General features: G+C 36.6%; 1 protein-coding gene across 1 annotated transcript in view; it reads right to left on the bottom strand.

Moving 5' to 3' along the window:
* Positions 1-15,600, bottom strand: part of LOC134666010 (actin-associated protein FAM107A) — a 52,042-nt gene extending 36,442 nt beyond the window's left edge. The window contains exon 1 of the mRNA XM_063523090.1: positions 15,412-15,600. The gene's annotated coding sequence lies outside the window, so the exon portion shown is untranslated. The remainder of the gene's footprint in view (positions 1-15,411) is intronic.
* Positions 15,601-15,705: the final 105 nt, after the last annotated feature.

Below are 15,705 nucleotides of genomic sequence, written 5' to 3' on the forward strand. Positions count from 1 at the left end.
TAATAAGAATCATATTTCAGAAGTCATAAAGTACTGAATATAGTTTCCTTATTGTGCACGCTATATCGTAAAGGCGTTTTGTCAACACGTCATTAATCATCAGTGACTCGGCTTGAAGACGGACATACTTATAACTATTAACTGACTCATCAATACAAATAACTCTATAAGTAACTTACATCAACTGTTCAATTTTGTAAGTATGATATCTAACAGTAACCAGATATCGTGGACAGTAACATTCTTAAGAATTATGTCTAGAAACAGAACACAGTTATCTTATCAAACAAACATTTATTCTCGTATTATCATTCAAGATACCAAAATGAATCCTCATGACCGAACCTTACGAAACATTTACTCCCTACAATATGACTAACGCTTAAATACGATAAAGATTAAGAAAGAGCAACATCTGGGGCACGGCAATATTACGTTTACGTTAATTTGATGGAGTTGATGCATTTCGCGAGCTATCAGATTAATGTAATTTATTAGTAATGTGCTGCTTTTATCGAGTATTCTGTTTTTAGAGTTAGGTCAGGTATTAAGATATTTTTAGTTAACCAAATCAAATTTTAAGATAAAAGCCAATAAGTTGAATCATATTCTACTCTAAAATTTCAAATCTTATCTAAAATCGCTACGCTAATAGGCTATTTAAGGCTACGCTGATCCGCTACGCTAATCTTTTATGTAAATACGTTTAAGCTTTTCTTTGCTTCCCGCCCCTAATTAACAATTTTCAATATTCATAAATAAGTCTAAAAAGTGTAACATGATTCAAAGTTTTCAAGTGTACCTGTGTACCCTTTACCAACCACAACTTCCCACATGTAATTACATACATATATACTTATTTCAATTTTAAAGCCTGTCTTTTTAATTACAGAAACCCAAGGCAACAGTGACCATGTAGTGGAGTAGTTACGGCAGGTGTAATTCAGATACCTTGCCGTTTATAATGCTTAAACCCACGTCACCAGTATAAGTCTGACGTCCGGTCACGGAGAGTTGTTATGAATCTCAGGGTCCAGTTACGCCAGTGACATTTGAGACATGTTTTGTGAGTAGATAGGCTGTACAAGTGTACAGTACCGGCGCCGCTGTTCCGGGGTGGCTTTCCCATAGCGTGACGCCGGGGGCTTGTCGGATTAAAAAATAACTGTCAGTTATTACGAGGAACAGTTAAATATGTCAGTAGACTTCCCGGGTGAATCATAAGGAGGCTTCACACGGCCGTTTGTCCAAGGCGAATCTAAATTCTAGATCGTACTTCTGCTTATTTTAATTTCTTATAAAAATCAGAATCGGGCTGAGTCTCTTTCGTTTAATTTCCATGCATGACGTTCTTCACACATGCTCTTTAGCAAGTAATATCTAAACAGTTGACCCATCACATACAAATTGTTGGATTGATACAACATTGTTAGTACTAATAAAAAAAAATCAATACTCAATAGTTTTTGTTTACAAAGCGCGAACAATAAAACATGCTTTGCCTCCGGGCATGCAAACAAAACAAATGAAAACCGATCTCGCTCGCATTCCAATCTCATTATCGACGGCGTGTAAACAATATCGATAATAGTTGTATAAACATCGATAGTGCAGGCCATCCCTTCGGCGGTTCACGGGCAGGGCGAGGGCGTTGACCCCGCAGACGGAGCTTTTCGCGTCTCGCCCTACTTGCCCGCCCGCCCAGCTCGCATAATAAACACACGTAATTTTCAAACGTCATACCAAATAAACTAATAGTTTTAAACAAAACTGAACTTGAGAAGAGTCGATTGTAAAAATACTAAATGTCAGCAATTGTGTTTTAATCCATTGTAACACATGATTCTGCCTGTCTTTCTTTCCTTCCTTGTTTTGCTTAAAACGCATACCAAAGACGATTAATTGATATGTTTGTAAGGATGTATAGTTTTGAGTCCCAGCTTGATGATAATACATTTTATCTTGGATTTATTGGAAATCATTACGTACCTAACCTACCTAAGAGGGTGAAAAGGATGAAGTACCTATGCAAGGGAATGATTAACGAGTTCTACGTGGACATCTTTAATTATGGCTACTTCTACGTCGTTATATCATAGTTAATATTCTAAGTAAAAGTAGGAATCAAATGCAACATACTTTTTACTAAACTAGACCAAGATAAAAAAGAAGGAAGATCATCATCTCGAGTCATGTCAATTCGCAAGAACACGACAGATCAATGAGATTTCTCGCGGCTACAACACGACCAGCGTTCCACGAACGATCATGCTACTTTGTCGTCGGCAAAAAACTGTTTCACAGAAAATAAGGCTATTAACGGTTCCTGAACCTCGTAACATTTCTGTCGACAGATTTCCTTCACCGGATGGACTAAAATACGTTCTGAGTAACACTCGGCCGAAAATCGTGCTCAAGGGCCGTCTTGTGTCGGAAAAACGCACTTGAAATTATGTAAGTGTTCGTGAAGTACCCCCGTGGCAAGTAGCGCTCGCGTCAGCAGTACCAACCATTATATTTAATACTGTTGCTGCCGGATTTAAGATTCAAAACATAGCAACAAAGTGAAAAATATGCCTGCATCCTAATAAAAATCAAAACCTCGCTTGATATTGGAAAAAGTTACTTATCTTTAAATGAAAATGGTCTTTTAGAACATCTAAATGTTCTTTGAATCGCAGTTTTGAACACGAAGCGATGCATAAACTAAACGTATTTAAGCTCAAATACTCGTAAAGCCTTAAACACTTTAGCTGATAGGCTACTAACTGTCCGCGGCGCCTAGACAATGCAGGCTCTTGCCCCGTATTCCTATTTCGCTATTCAAGCGCCGACGAGCACGCGTCTCAAGAAAACCAGTATTAAGTATGATCTCTGATTACGAACAGTTGTTACGGAGCTGGTTATATTGGTTACACTGAGACGGTCAATGACATGCGCTTTGTAAGCTATTGGAATACCAGCCCTTGACTCAGACACGCCACGCTCCCAGTTTTCTCTAGTCCAGCCTGATCAAAGCTCCGCACCGCACTTGATTGCACTTTCGCTATCGACGCGTCGCATCCAATAGCGAATGCACTTTTTAACAAGTTTGCAGTACCAGTCTAAGCCCTGTGATCTTACAAGGCGTAGAAACTACTATATAAGAGCGTGTTCCTATTTAATACGCGTAGCGCGACTATTGCATATTACGCAATATCACAAAGACGGGGCTCTATTATGGAAACTACAGGCATAAATAAGGAATAGAGGCTTGTAAGAACCAAGCGTTCAGAAGAAAATCCATTTGTAGCAAGGAAAATAACAAAACACGCTGAAATGCGTTTTCGAGACGTCAAAGACTTCTAATACATACATTTTTGGACTAAAGGAGTAAATATCTTTGACGTCGGCTAAGCTATACTCACAATAAATTAGGCTCAAAGTGAGTAACGAAATTGCCTTTTTCTAGATTAACTAGTTTGCTTCGCTCTCGTTAGAAACTCGTAATGGCCATGACAATTCCGTACTTTCATAAGAAGATGTCGTTGGTAATGCGCGGATTACTGCAGATATTGTCTCCTAACGCAGTTAACTTTCCATCGAGCTCGATATATAAACGCTTTGTTTATATAGATTTGCAGAAATTTTTGTTCCCAGTTAATATGCTTTTCCCAAGTAGCATGGAAGTGTCGGCAACATCAATATACCAGCCAATTTAGAACTTAGAGTGATTTAAGAGACGTATAAGAGTGTCAGAAAAGATTTAAGCTGTATAAAAGGTATTTTACCGATATTATACAGCTCAAGCTGTATAAAAGCATAATAAAGGATTCTGCGGAATCATGGGGTGCTTTATCAGAATATAGAAAATATACTATAAAACTAAAAGTGTTGTGAAACACTACAAGCTAATTCTATCGTAAAAGCTGTATACAGGCTGTATTGTAGTAACACTTGGCACTTTTAGCTGTATAATGTCGGTAAAATACCTTTTATACAGCTTAAATCTTTTCTGACACTCTTATACGTCTCTTAAATCACTCTAAGTTCTAAATTGGCTGGTATATTGATGTTGCCGACACCCAAGTAGCATGGAAGTGTCGGCAACATCAATATACCAGCCAATTTAGAACTTAGAGTGATTTAAGAGACGTATAAGAGTGTCAGAAAAGATTTAAGCTGTATAAAAGGTATTTTACCGACATTATACAGTTCAAGCTGTATAAAATCATTATAAAGGATTCTGCGGAATCATGGGGTGCTTTATCAGAATATAGAAAATCTACTATAAAACTAAAAGTGTTGTGAAACACTACAAGCTAATTCTATCGTAAAAGCTGTATACAGGCTGTATTGTAGTAACACTTGGCACTTTTAGCTGTATAAAAGTATCTGTCAACTCCGTTTTAAAACTTTAAGTGTTGTGAAACACTACAAGCTAATTTTATGGTAAGAGCTGTATACAGGCTGTATTGTAGTATCACTTGGCACTTGTAGCTGTACAAATGTATCTGTCAACCCCGTTTTAAAGCTATTTCTTATGGCGTAATTTTACTCTCCTATAAGAATAGTAGTTGTATAACTTCTGTCTGTAAGGGTATTATAAAACTAAACGAATAAATGGCAGCTATAGTACAGCTTTTTTCTGTATTACTGACAGAGTCGCTTATTTCGGCGTAATTTTACACTCGTATAAGTATATATTTCGACCACGAAAATAAAAAATTGTAATGAACAAGATTAATAATTTAGAAAATTATGAAATGGAACGAAGAATAGACCAAATACATTTGGACCTAAGGGTTTTTTTATTTGTTATGCGGATCTCTAAAGAGACTTATAACTTATGTACGGAGAACCGAAATACAGCCAAATGAATACAAATCTTCTATTCTAAAGCTGTTTTAATTACAAAAGCTGTAAATGACACTCCATTTATTACACAGCACAGCTACTAAGATTATAATGCTCTCCAACTATCCTGTAAGCTGTTTAAAAATTGTCGCCATTTTACAATGAAACAAAAAGTATTTGTAAATATAATTAAGGAAATACTTGCAAATATTAAGCAGACTAACATCGTGTTACGATTACCAGCTAAAATAAATTAACTTTAGCCTTAGAATTAATATTTATAAAACTTTTTGATATTCTAACCTTAAAAACAAACACTAACTTTCCCGATTTTTGATATTTTCCTTATGGTTTCTCTTTGTTATTTTGCAGGCGCGTGAATATTTTGCCAGAAAAGATACATAGGTTCACAATAAATAATAATCGGCACTTACAAATAGTATAATATTCCACTTAAGTCCTCTATAATATTTACTTTTACTTTTACCATCCACTATAACACTTTATTGTCGCCATTACTATATTACGAATGAACAAGATTAAGACATTTTAGTTTCCTAAATGATTATTATTCTCTTGTAATCATTTTTAAAAACTCATTTAAAACTCATATTCTTATATCGTACTTATAAGGATTATCTGTAGTGTTAAGGTTTCCTGTTACACCGAAATATAGCTGTAATGCAGCTATTATGCAGCTTATGTATTGCTTATACAGCTACTCTACAGCTCTAATAACGCGAAAGGCTGTATAATTTGGGCCCTTTTTTAACTTATAAGGGCTGTATAAGCGCTTATACAGCCTTTGTACAGCCTAACTGTACAGCTTATAGTATACAAATAAACTTCAATACAGCTTATATACAGCTTGCAATGCTACTTGGGTTGTCACGCAGTTTATTGGTTTTTTAACAACAATAACACCACCGAGACAATAAATAATGCCGTGAAGTCACTATTATCGTCATCAATGAGAATGACATTAATAATACCTATTTGATTTCATTACAGTCACTATACTACGAGGTGTGCAATAATAGTTATTTGTTTTACAAGGGGGCAAAGTTGTTGTTTAACCGCTCGTACTAATATTGATACCCGAGCAAGCGAAATATTCCAAAATTGAACCACGAGCGTAGCTAGTGGTTCTAATAATGGAATCTTGAGCGTTGCGAGGGTTTCAAAGCACGAGGGTTAAACAAAATTTGCCCCCGAGTAAAACACAAAATTTTTCACCACACCAACCCGAAGCAAATATTAAATGTAAAATATCAAACAAAATCAAAACAAAACAAATCCAAATGAATGTTATTATCATCCAAAATAATCATTTAAAAGTCAATTCTAACAGCAAACATAAGAAAACAACTCAAAATTAGCATTTGATTACTTTGCCTTACATGTGAATAAAATGCAACTTTGCTATCAGTTTTTGAAGTGCAAAGTAAGCCTTTCCGAGCTGGTGTGGTGAAAAGAGTATTTGTATTTTATTGTATTGTATTATATACTTACACTAATTTAGGTAAGTAGTTTCTGGACTAGTATTGACAAATGTTGATTGCCAGCTGGCAGTAAGTAGCTAATTTTATATCCGTCTCATTTTGCAAGTTAAATATAACTACAACAAAGTCTTATCTACGCTGCGCAATACCATAAGTGGTTTAAGTACCTATAGTAACAAACTACTGTTAACGCATATCTCGTAATTAGCAGAAAAATCAACGAAGATTAAACAAATGAATTCGATAACACGAGTATGTGTATGAACACATAAGTCGTATTTGTACGCCTAATAATGCATGAATTCGCAAAATATTCCTGGGTACGGATAATGTTACATTAATGTTTTAACATCTTAAATATGGACACACTAGTCAGCATAACTAATTTATATATGGATGAACAATTAATTAGATGTAAGTTTAAATATTGGCCTGCCAAAAAAGACACGTGAAAGTAACAATCGCTCAATATTTTAACCCTTTAATGGCAGCTAGTCGTTAACGTGTGTTCGCTCATTTGAATAAGCAGGGACACTTTCAATGCATACATGAATATGAAATACTTCATGAATATTACTTGATGTAATCACGTTTGATTTTATTACGATTCGCGAAAAGGAACGGTAAGTAATATTATACAAATGTAGTGCAAGGACGTCTTTTTGCGAAAGAGAATATGTGGATACCTACTTAGATTGCTAGATTTAGCTCATAAATATAATAAGTTACACAATCAGCAATACGATATTACTGGTTATGGTATACTTAATGATAACTTATTCATGAATGTATTGTTTGTACCGCGCTCTGCAGAACACAAGAAATCGAACAATCGTATATGTATTGCAGGATATTTCCGTAACAGACTTCCTTTTAGGTCTACAACATGACATCTGTAAACATTTTGATACAGCCACTTAAAATTCATTCATTTTACTTTTAACTGGAATTTTGTACGTTTATACTTTAAACTTTAATCTAAATCTCGGTGGATATTAATCTCACTCAGCATTCTGTTAAAAGGCGGAAAAGGCGCAATGAGCGGAAAAACGTGATAAATATTACGTGTTCGTATGCCGATTCTATTATATTTGGAATTTAGTGTTCTACTTTTATCGCTGCCCAGCCCATTAGCAAATTGGTATGCCATCGCTATAGTAGAGCAAAGGCTAGCCTTAGTAGTTTCCATTTGATGGCTATCGGCTTCTACGTCTGCAACCTTAATGTTCAAGGTGAAAAGCAGATTGAATGCTAGGAAAGTCTAATTTATTGTTAAAAGCCATAAAAGGACAGGGGGCCGATTTTTGAATTTCGATCGCTCGATTTCGTCACTCGAAAATCGGTGGAAAACAGCGAAATGCTAATTTTTGAAATACGAGCGATCGAAATTTGGAATCTAGTGGTATGGACCACTCGATTTCAAGTCTATTGGTAGAATTTAAATGCCTAGTAGTGGAGATATTAATGAAGGAAATACTCGAAATCGAGTGGTCAAACTTCAAAAATCGGCCCCCAGAACGCACTTATACCGTAGTAACTTCTAACAATTTATTAGCGGTAATTCACTAAGAAGAAAGTTCGCGATTTCACATGCTTAAAGGCAAATTAAATTAGTGTTACAACTTACAATTATTATTTTATTAGTACTTAGGTAGACCGTCATGTAATTTGCCATAATTATACTACAACATTACTGAAAAGCTTCTTAAATGCCAAGAACGTCTAATTTAATGATAATGCCTTTAGTTTTATATCTACAAGGGTTTTGCTAATCGTTTGTTCATGGCTCTATTTATGAAAAAATATTGCTTATAAGCCTATACTACAGTCATGCTTTTATATTTTTAACGGCTTAATACAATTTTTAAGCATATTGAGATCAAATTTGCTGCTGAATAGGAAGTAGACCAAAGACAATACAAAATACTTAGTGCAGGAGTCAACTGCAGCAGGATTTGACACTCCTGCGTAAACAATCCTTAACTTACATACCGCACTCGTTTTCTAAATATAGGTACCAGGTTTAGATCTTCTACTTGCTACTAAACCTACATAAATGAAACCCCAATTCCATAAAGGCTCACTTCCGACTCCCGTTCAGATACAACTCAATCGATTTTTGTATACACAGGCATAATGTATACAGATTTTGTTAACAACTGTTTTCGAGTAGTTTTAAATGAAAATTATAGGTTCACGTGTCGCCACGCGGATACTCCACAGTTATCTTTTGTGCATCGTATTGTGTACAAAACGGCGCATTAAGTATGCAGCGTGCAGCTCGGCATTTGGCACGGGAGCGGACAAAGGGGATCGGGAGCAGGATAAACGCCAGCTCCATGGGTGGCGGGCTCAACTACCCATATGTATAGACTCTATACTATACTATAGACGTACTTCCTAATCCGAATATATATGACTTTGGTGCGGCGAGCGTGAAATAGTACTTTCTTCACTAATAGAGCCATCAATAAATTGTTTAAGATCAACCGTTTAACCGAGGCTGTTGGTAAGAAATTAATATGGTCACCGTCCCATATTGCAAGCCCTAATGGTCAGCTACGTACTGGTTGAAGGGTTGGTTGCCTGAAGTTGGTTTGTATTATGTGAAGTAAAAAGGAAATTCTATGAACTATTGGCACGGGAGCGGACAGAGGGGACCGGGAGCAGGATAAACGCCAGCTCCATGGATGGGACTTTCGTGTGGCGAGCATGAAATAGTACTTTCTTTACCAATAATAGACCCATCAATAAATTGTTGTAGGTCAACAGTTTAACTGAGGCTGTTGGTAAAGGAGCCCACTGATTACTAGTTGCGTTTAACTGACAGGCTGATATCGTCCGGGGAACGTCAGCTACGTACTGTACTGGTTGAAGGGTTGGTTGCGTGAAGTTGATATGTATTATGTGAAGTAAAAATGAAACACAGTTTTAGTCGTAAAACTCAGCTAACTTCTACTAGAAAATCACCGCGCAACTTTATTAGTTACCAACCTGACATAAGTGGTAGACCTATAGATGAACGGTTAAGTGCAGTATTTAATTTTATAGCTCTTTTAGCTTTTAATTATGCTTCGTTTGTGTGTAACTGTAACTACCTTAATTCATATAAAACTCAAGACATAACATACTCCCTAAAAATGTAATAATATATGAATTACAGTATGGGCTGCAAACTTTCTTCAGTAATAGACCTATTATTGTTAAGACGGGCAGTAAAGAGCACTTTATCGCTTTTAATAGCTTTTATAATGTAAAAATAAATTAGGCTTTCGTAGCTTGTAGCTGTGATAACATACATTCATATACAACTCATACCTATGCGACTCTCTAAGAATACTTATATATGACGATGACGGTATGGGCTCACCGAACTTTCTTCAGTAATAGAGCTACCAATACAATGTTAGAATGGACAGTAAAGTACCTATGTACACTCTATTCTTAATAATAAACATTAAAGGACACTTCCGTGACGTTTTAGCTGGAGCTTCCTAAATTCATGTTATGTATGTTATTCATTACTTCTTACAAGTATATCTATGTAACTTTCGGTGTGTACTGCACGAACTTTATTCATTAAAAGAATCATTAATTGTTAGTGAAAACTCTTCTTATTTTCTTATTTTTTTTATTATCTTTATACTTAAGTGGTATGCATGCAGCTACAAAAATTTCATACATAATATATAGGTAGCGTAGCCTACATAACACACATCCTACGAATATAATTGACTTTCAGTATCGGCTGCACGAACGTTCTTTACGAGTTCTAATAAAGTTATAAAACTTATTAATTAATTATAGGGATGGACGGAAAAGTGCACTTTGTCTTTTATTAATACATACATATTAATTAACAAGAAATTGGATTTTCTTCTTGTCGTCACACATTACAGTTAGTCGTAGTTGTTCTGCGTCACTTTCATTTGCGACGTATATTTTTGTATCAACACAAATTAGCGGCAAATGCGCGCAACCGCATTGCAAGATGTATGTTGAAATTATGCAGTCGCTTGCTGAACGATTTTTTCTGCAGTGTTCTCTACATTTGCGTCGTATCCGTGCAACATTGTAGTTTCATTCCAATCTCTTACCGAGCACGGGCTGTCAAGTCTTAGAAGAACCAGTATAAGTGCGTTCTTCGAGTACCCATAGTTGTTATGGATCTCGACGTCACTGGTTTACCAGAGACCTCGACGCGCCAGCGCCGGCGTAACCGTTGGGAATACAGTACACGGCCAGAATAATTATCAATTAGGGCTCAGTGACGTAAACGTAAAACGGAAGCCGTCAGAACCCCAGGCGTGTGAGTCTGACACAGTTGAATGAGTTTACAATCGTTTAACCTAGTACCGTAAAAGTTAATAACTTGATCAGCAAGCGTTTTAACTGCATTATTCCTTTTCGGTGCGGTGTTTTAAAGCGGCCTTGCGAAAGTGTGTCAAATATGTATTTACATTAAACACATAAGGCGTTAATGAATTAGTTACCACAATTTGCAATATTCTCTGGTCTCTCAAGCTTAAGGCGAGTAGGAAGTAAATCGCAATCGAACAGTTCTTGGGTGATAATTTTCGTATCCTTATGGATTGCTATCGGAATCTTATCCAATGTACCTACCTACTCTACATTCTCTTATGCGAAACCAAAATATTGTACCTCTATTACAAATGCAATATACCTGTGTAAACAAATAAAGATTATTCAATAAATTGAAGTCAAAAATAGCTGTTACTGCAGTCCTTAGCCATTTTCATCCCAACAGTAGCAGTCAACTATAGATAGTTATGATGTGACGTGTTTTTACCTACCTAGGTTTGATGCAGTTAGCTACCACTTGTATACTAACTGCGACAGAAGGTGCGTAGATTGCGCAAGTCACCTACTTGTTCTTGAGATAAACGCAAGGTACTTAGTTACTTCGAGATAACGACACAAGAAGTCACTGTTCTTACAATGGCGCTCATATTCCGCCACTTACATATTCATACGGACGTGAGAACAACACTATATTGTACTGACAACAAAGCACAGTCAACGTCAAAATATGTGTACATTTTTCGTCTTATTTCAATGGAATAAAGTGTAAAAATGTATACAATTGTTTGACCCCGGACTACCATACGCCGCTCGGACACCCGGCAGAACAAATCGCCAGTTAACTATTCAACAAAATATTTACGACAAACAGTTAGTCACTCATTAGGTATACTAATGATAAACGCGTCCACTTTAAGAAGAGTAATGGGTACTTAAATGTTATAAGTAATATAAATTGATGCTGCTTATGGACGTTCAAATAAATTGGGAAGGAGAATTAGATCACAAAATCGAAATCCTTGGTAACTTGGTATATCCGCAAAAAATCTTTACTTGAGTTGTAATTTTCCGCAATTCGACGGTAATATACATAGGTGTCATTCATATCACCTTGTACTTTATATTTTATTACTTATTGTTCGTATGACCGCTGCAGGGGACTGCAACCTGCCGAATCCGATACAACCAGACGAATCAACGGAACCATGCCGTTTTGTCGCCTAAATAGTGTTTAGTTTTTAAGTTTATAAAATGCATAGGTATATTAGGTCAGTCTGTAAGGTATTTGTAATATCGATTATCGGCCTTGTTGTGTGATTTAAAATGTTAAATAAATAAATGAAAATATAAAAATAACTCGGTTTTGGTATATATTGACCTCTCCGTTGTTGTGTTCGATTCGGTTGCTTTTCGAAATTAAAGTTCTATGATCTGTTTACATATGGCATGGCACATGCGCGATGTAATTATACCTTTCAAACTTCCACAAATAAGTAAATGATGCCTACTCGTTTTCCGCAATTAAAAGAAATAAGAGTAGGCAAATATTGGCATAACGAAGCATATCAGGTGACCTGAACGGCTCTCGCAGTATGTCACCGCGATCGGATATCGTAATCACGGCCGTGAAAGCGTTGGACAAGTGCTTTTGTTTAAACCTCGCGTTAGTACGTGTGCCAAATGACAACCAGCCGTTTCGAAACACGGCTGCCCACTTGTCCAGCCCAATCAACGCATCGCCATAATTAAAAAGTCGTGTCAGACTTTCAGTCGTTAAACAGAGCCTGATTAGGTGCGAAGGTGATACTATGTTAAATAGCTGAAGATATACAGTGCATATTTTGATTGTGTTCGGTTTCAGTGAGAATGGGAATGACCACAACAATAAATTAGATAATGAGCTGTAGGTATAAAGTAATGTCGTGTTTCGTTTCGGCTAGCTCAATATGGATTGGGAGTTCCCAATGTGTATATGTGTGTATGTGAAGTTTCACATATTCGTACTGTTATGTATTTCATCGCAGATGTATGAAGGTTTTATCGCGAATTCGCGATGTATTCATCGGGAAACGAGAGCCGAAGTTCGCAGGTTTAGAACCCGCTTACCTACTGCTTGGCTTCGGCTAGGTAATATGTAAGTACTACAGCTACATGTTGGGCTGCTTGCAATGGTTTTTGGTAGGTAATAGACTTTATAGGTCTATCTATTGATGGCAAGGCAAACTAACTCGACTACTAAGCTTTGTAGCTAGGCTACAGTTGTGCTGTTTGTAAGTTGTTTTAAAATGTTGTAAATTATTTGAGCATAAATTGAGGGCTAAGCAACTAATCCTTTCAAGTAAATCAAGAAAAAGGTGACGCAATGAAAACGCCAATGCTCACTGATTTGAATACCGTTTTCGTAGATGGAGAGCTTCTCCTGGATGGAGGGCGACGGCGATGTTTTGCGGGGCTCGTCGCGCATGGCGAGGGCGGATGCGAGGCGACGACTAAATGCCTCCAGAGAAGCCGGGCAACGTGTCACGGTCACCTAACAGGATTACCTGCACGTGTTCGTGTCAGTTGCGGAGAATAGGCGAGGCGAACGTTAAGAACGGCTTGCTCAAGAATAAAAGAGCTGTCGCAAAATGTTGGGGAGCTACCACCTTAATGATCGTCTAAAAGCTAACGGATGAAGCCGATCTTCGAATATGAGTGGTCAATAGGTTCAGTTTCAGTTCATTCAGATCCAAATGTCAAAGTTACCAAAAAACTAGGACTGAAATGCAGAAGAAAGATCGGACATACAGATATTTTGTGGCAATAAGTATTATCCTACAGTGACTTCTTTCGTATCAATAATCTGCATGACTCTGGTATCTTCTACGAGGAGTAATCGGAGAACCCTCTTAAACAGAAGGGCTATCTCGGACATCAAAATTGAATCATGAGATGGAGGGCTTCAAGTAGCGAAGTTCGCGATAGCCCTCCGGTTCACCTTAACGTTCGACTCGTCTGCCACGTGTACGCAATAGGAATAACACTCTTGCCCTACTGCGCATCAAACTGAATGATATAGGCCATAAGTGTATTAACCAGCTTATAAGTCCGAGAACCGCAAAAGGTTCCCAAATCAGTTTAGTATCGCCTTACCTTAACCACATGGACTTGGGTACTGAAGTAATATTATGTAAGATGAATTTCAAAGCGGTTTAACCGTTCAGACAAAGTTATTAAATACCATCTAGCAACGAATATAATTCAGCGAGCAATAAAATTGTGTACGAACACGCCATTGAGTACGAAGTACAAAAAGATCTCAAGAATACTTATTAAATATTTACAAGTACCAGCGTACTGTTATCATAGGTATTTTATATGACATGACTATATTCTCAAAACTCGGGATAATGGCAAAGACCGTGAAGAGAGAAAGACAAAAAGTCGGAAAACGACGCTACCTTCGCGGATCCTATGCTCCCAAGAATTAGCAGGGGATGCAATCTAGTCTAGAGATCTAGGGTTACCTATACGCTAAGGGTTTTCTTTGTCCAATGTGTATTGCGTCTCCCATTTCGCTTTAATGAGAGTAGGCGCGAGATTGGACAAAGAAAATCCACACCCAGATTTTTTTTTATATTTGTACATTTGCGTTTGGGCGGCAGATTTAGAGCTGTTTCTAAATCTGCCCGGGGCACCGTTCAAAACAAAACATAATCAGTAATATTTTTTTTCAAGATTATAATATTTTTTGCATCGTCAATGACGACCTACAGTAGGGAAACAATAGTATGGTGCGCTACCTCTAGTTAGTGTATAAATTGCGTCGCGTTTTATAGGTAGATATGACGCCTGGAGTGGAGTGCTCAGGCTGATAATATATCTGAACAGGCATTTAAGAAGTTAAGTGTAGGCCAAGCTGTTAGAACTTCTCATATGTAGGTATCGATCACTCACAACCACTTCGGGTTTACGAATGCAGTCATCTAAGACAATAACTGAGTATATATTTTACACAAAAAAAAGTTTACTTAAGTACTAATTTTGAAATTATTGTAGGTGGAGTAATCCAGTGATTAAACTTTTTTTTTGTTCGTCTAATTTTGTCCTACTATAGCATTGTTATTGATGGACCAATTTGTCATTTTTAGATTTATATCTAGGTACTTGTATAATACGTATTTGTACTAAATTAGACTTTCAGGAATGCTTTCAGGGGTTTCTTGGAGTTCTGCGCAATTTTTCAAAATCCATAAAAATAAGACTATAAATATTATGTGTTTTTAGAGGCCTACGTAGACAGGTGTACCTACGTACGTAGGTACCTGTCTATTAAATAAATACATCTTTCTTACGATATAGGCACCTGCTAAACATAATAATAATAGGTATCGTAATGTTGCTTGTTAACTAAAGTTAATTACCAAAACAGCTGATCTGTTTATATACTGTTACAAAAACCTTTGTTCTATTTTAATTCAAAGCATAATTAATTAAATACAAGACTGCACTGAAATACCTATTGTTGTTATAATTTTTAAGCGTGATTTATTTTCAACGACGGAAATTAATATAAATTGCAAATGAAGGCAAAATCAAAACTAATAGTCAGTATATAGAAGCATTATTATGAATTCAAGGATTGATGATCTTATTGCTATGCGAGGTAAAAACATTTACCACGAAAAATACATAAACATGCCTTTTTTTCACAGACACATCTGTCAATTACTAAAACCTCTAGGTAAAATAATTATAAACAGTAACTCACCAGAATAATCAAAGTGGCGTTCACGTCAGTTGATTAGTCGCGATCTACCACAATATTTTGGAAATAAACACGTGAGAGCGACCGGCTATTTTGTGTTATATAAAAACACGGCGATTTTTATCACGCGATGCGCACACAGATCAGCGACTCCCCGCCTACAAATCCATTCCGCGTCTGATTGATAAACAAAACTTCCGCCCCCATGGAGCGCGCGCAATCTCATGTTGCTAGAGTAAAAAAAATATATTTTCAAGGCTACATTTATAGCTTGGATTTGGAAACAAAAGTAATGAA

Source organism: Cydia fagiglandana, chromosome 7, assembly GCF_963556715.1.
Source record: "Cydia fagiglandana chromosome 7, ilCydFagi1.1, whole genome shotgun sequence".
NCBI classification, from domain to species: domain Eukaryota; kingdom Metazoa; phylum Arthropoda; class Insecta; order Lepidoptera; family Tortricidae; genus Cydia; species Cydia fagiglandana.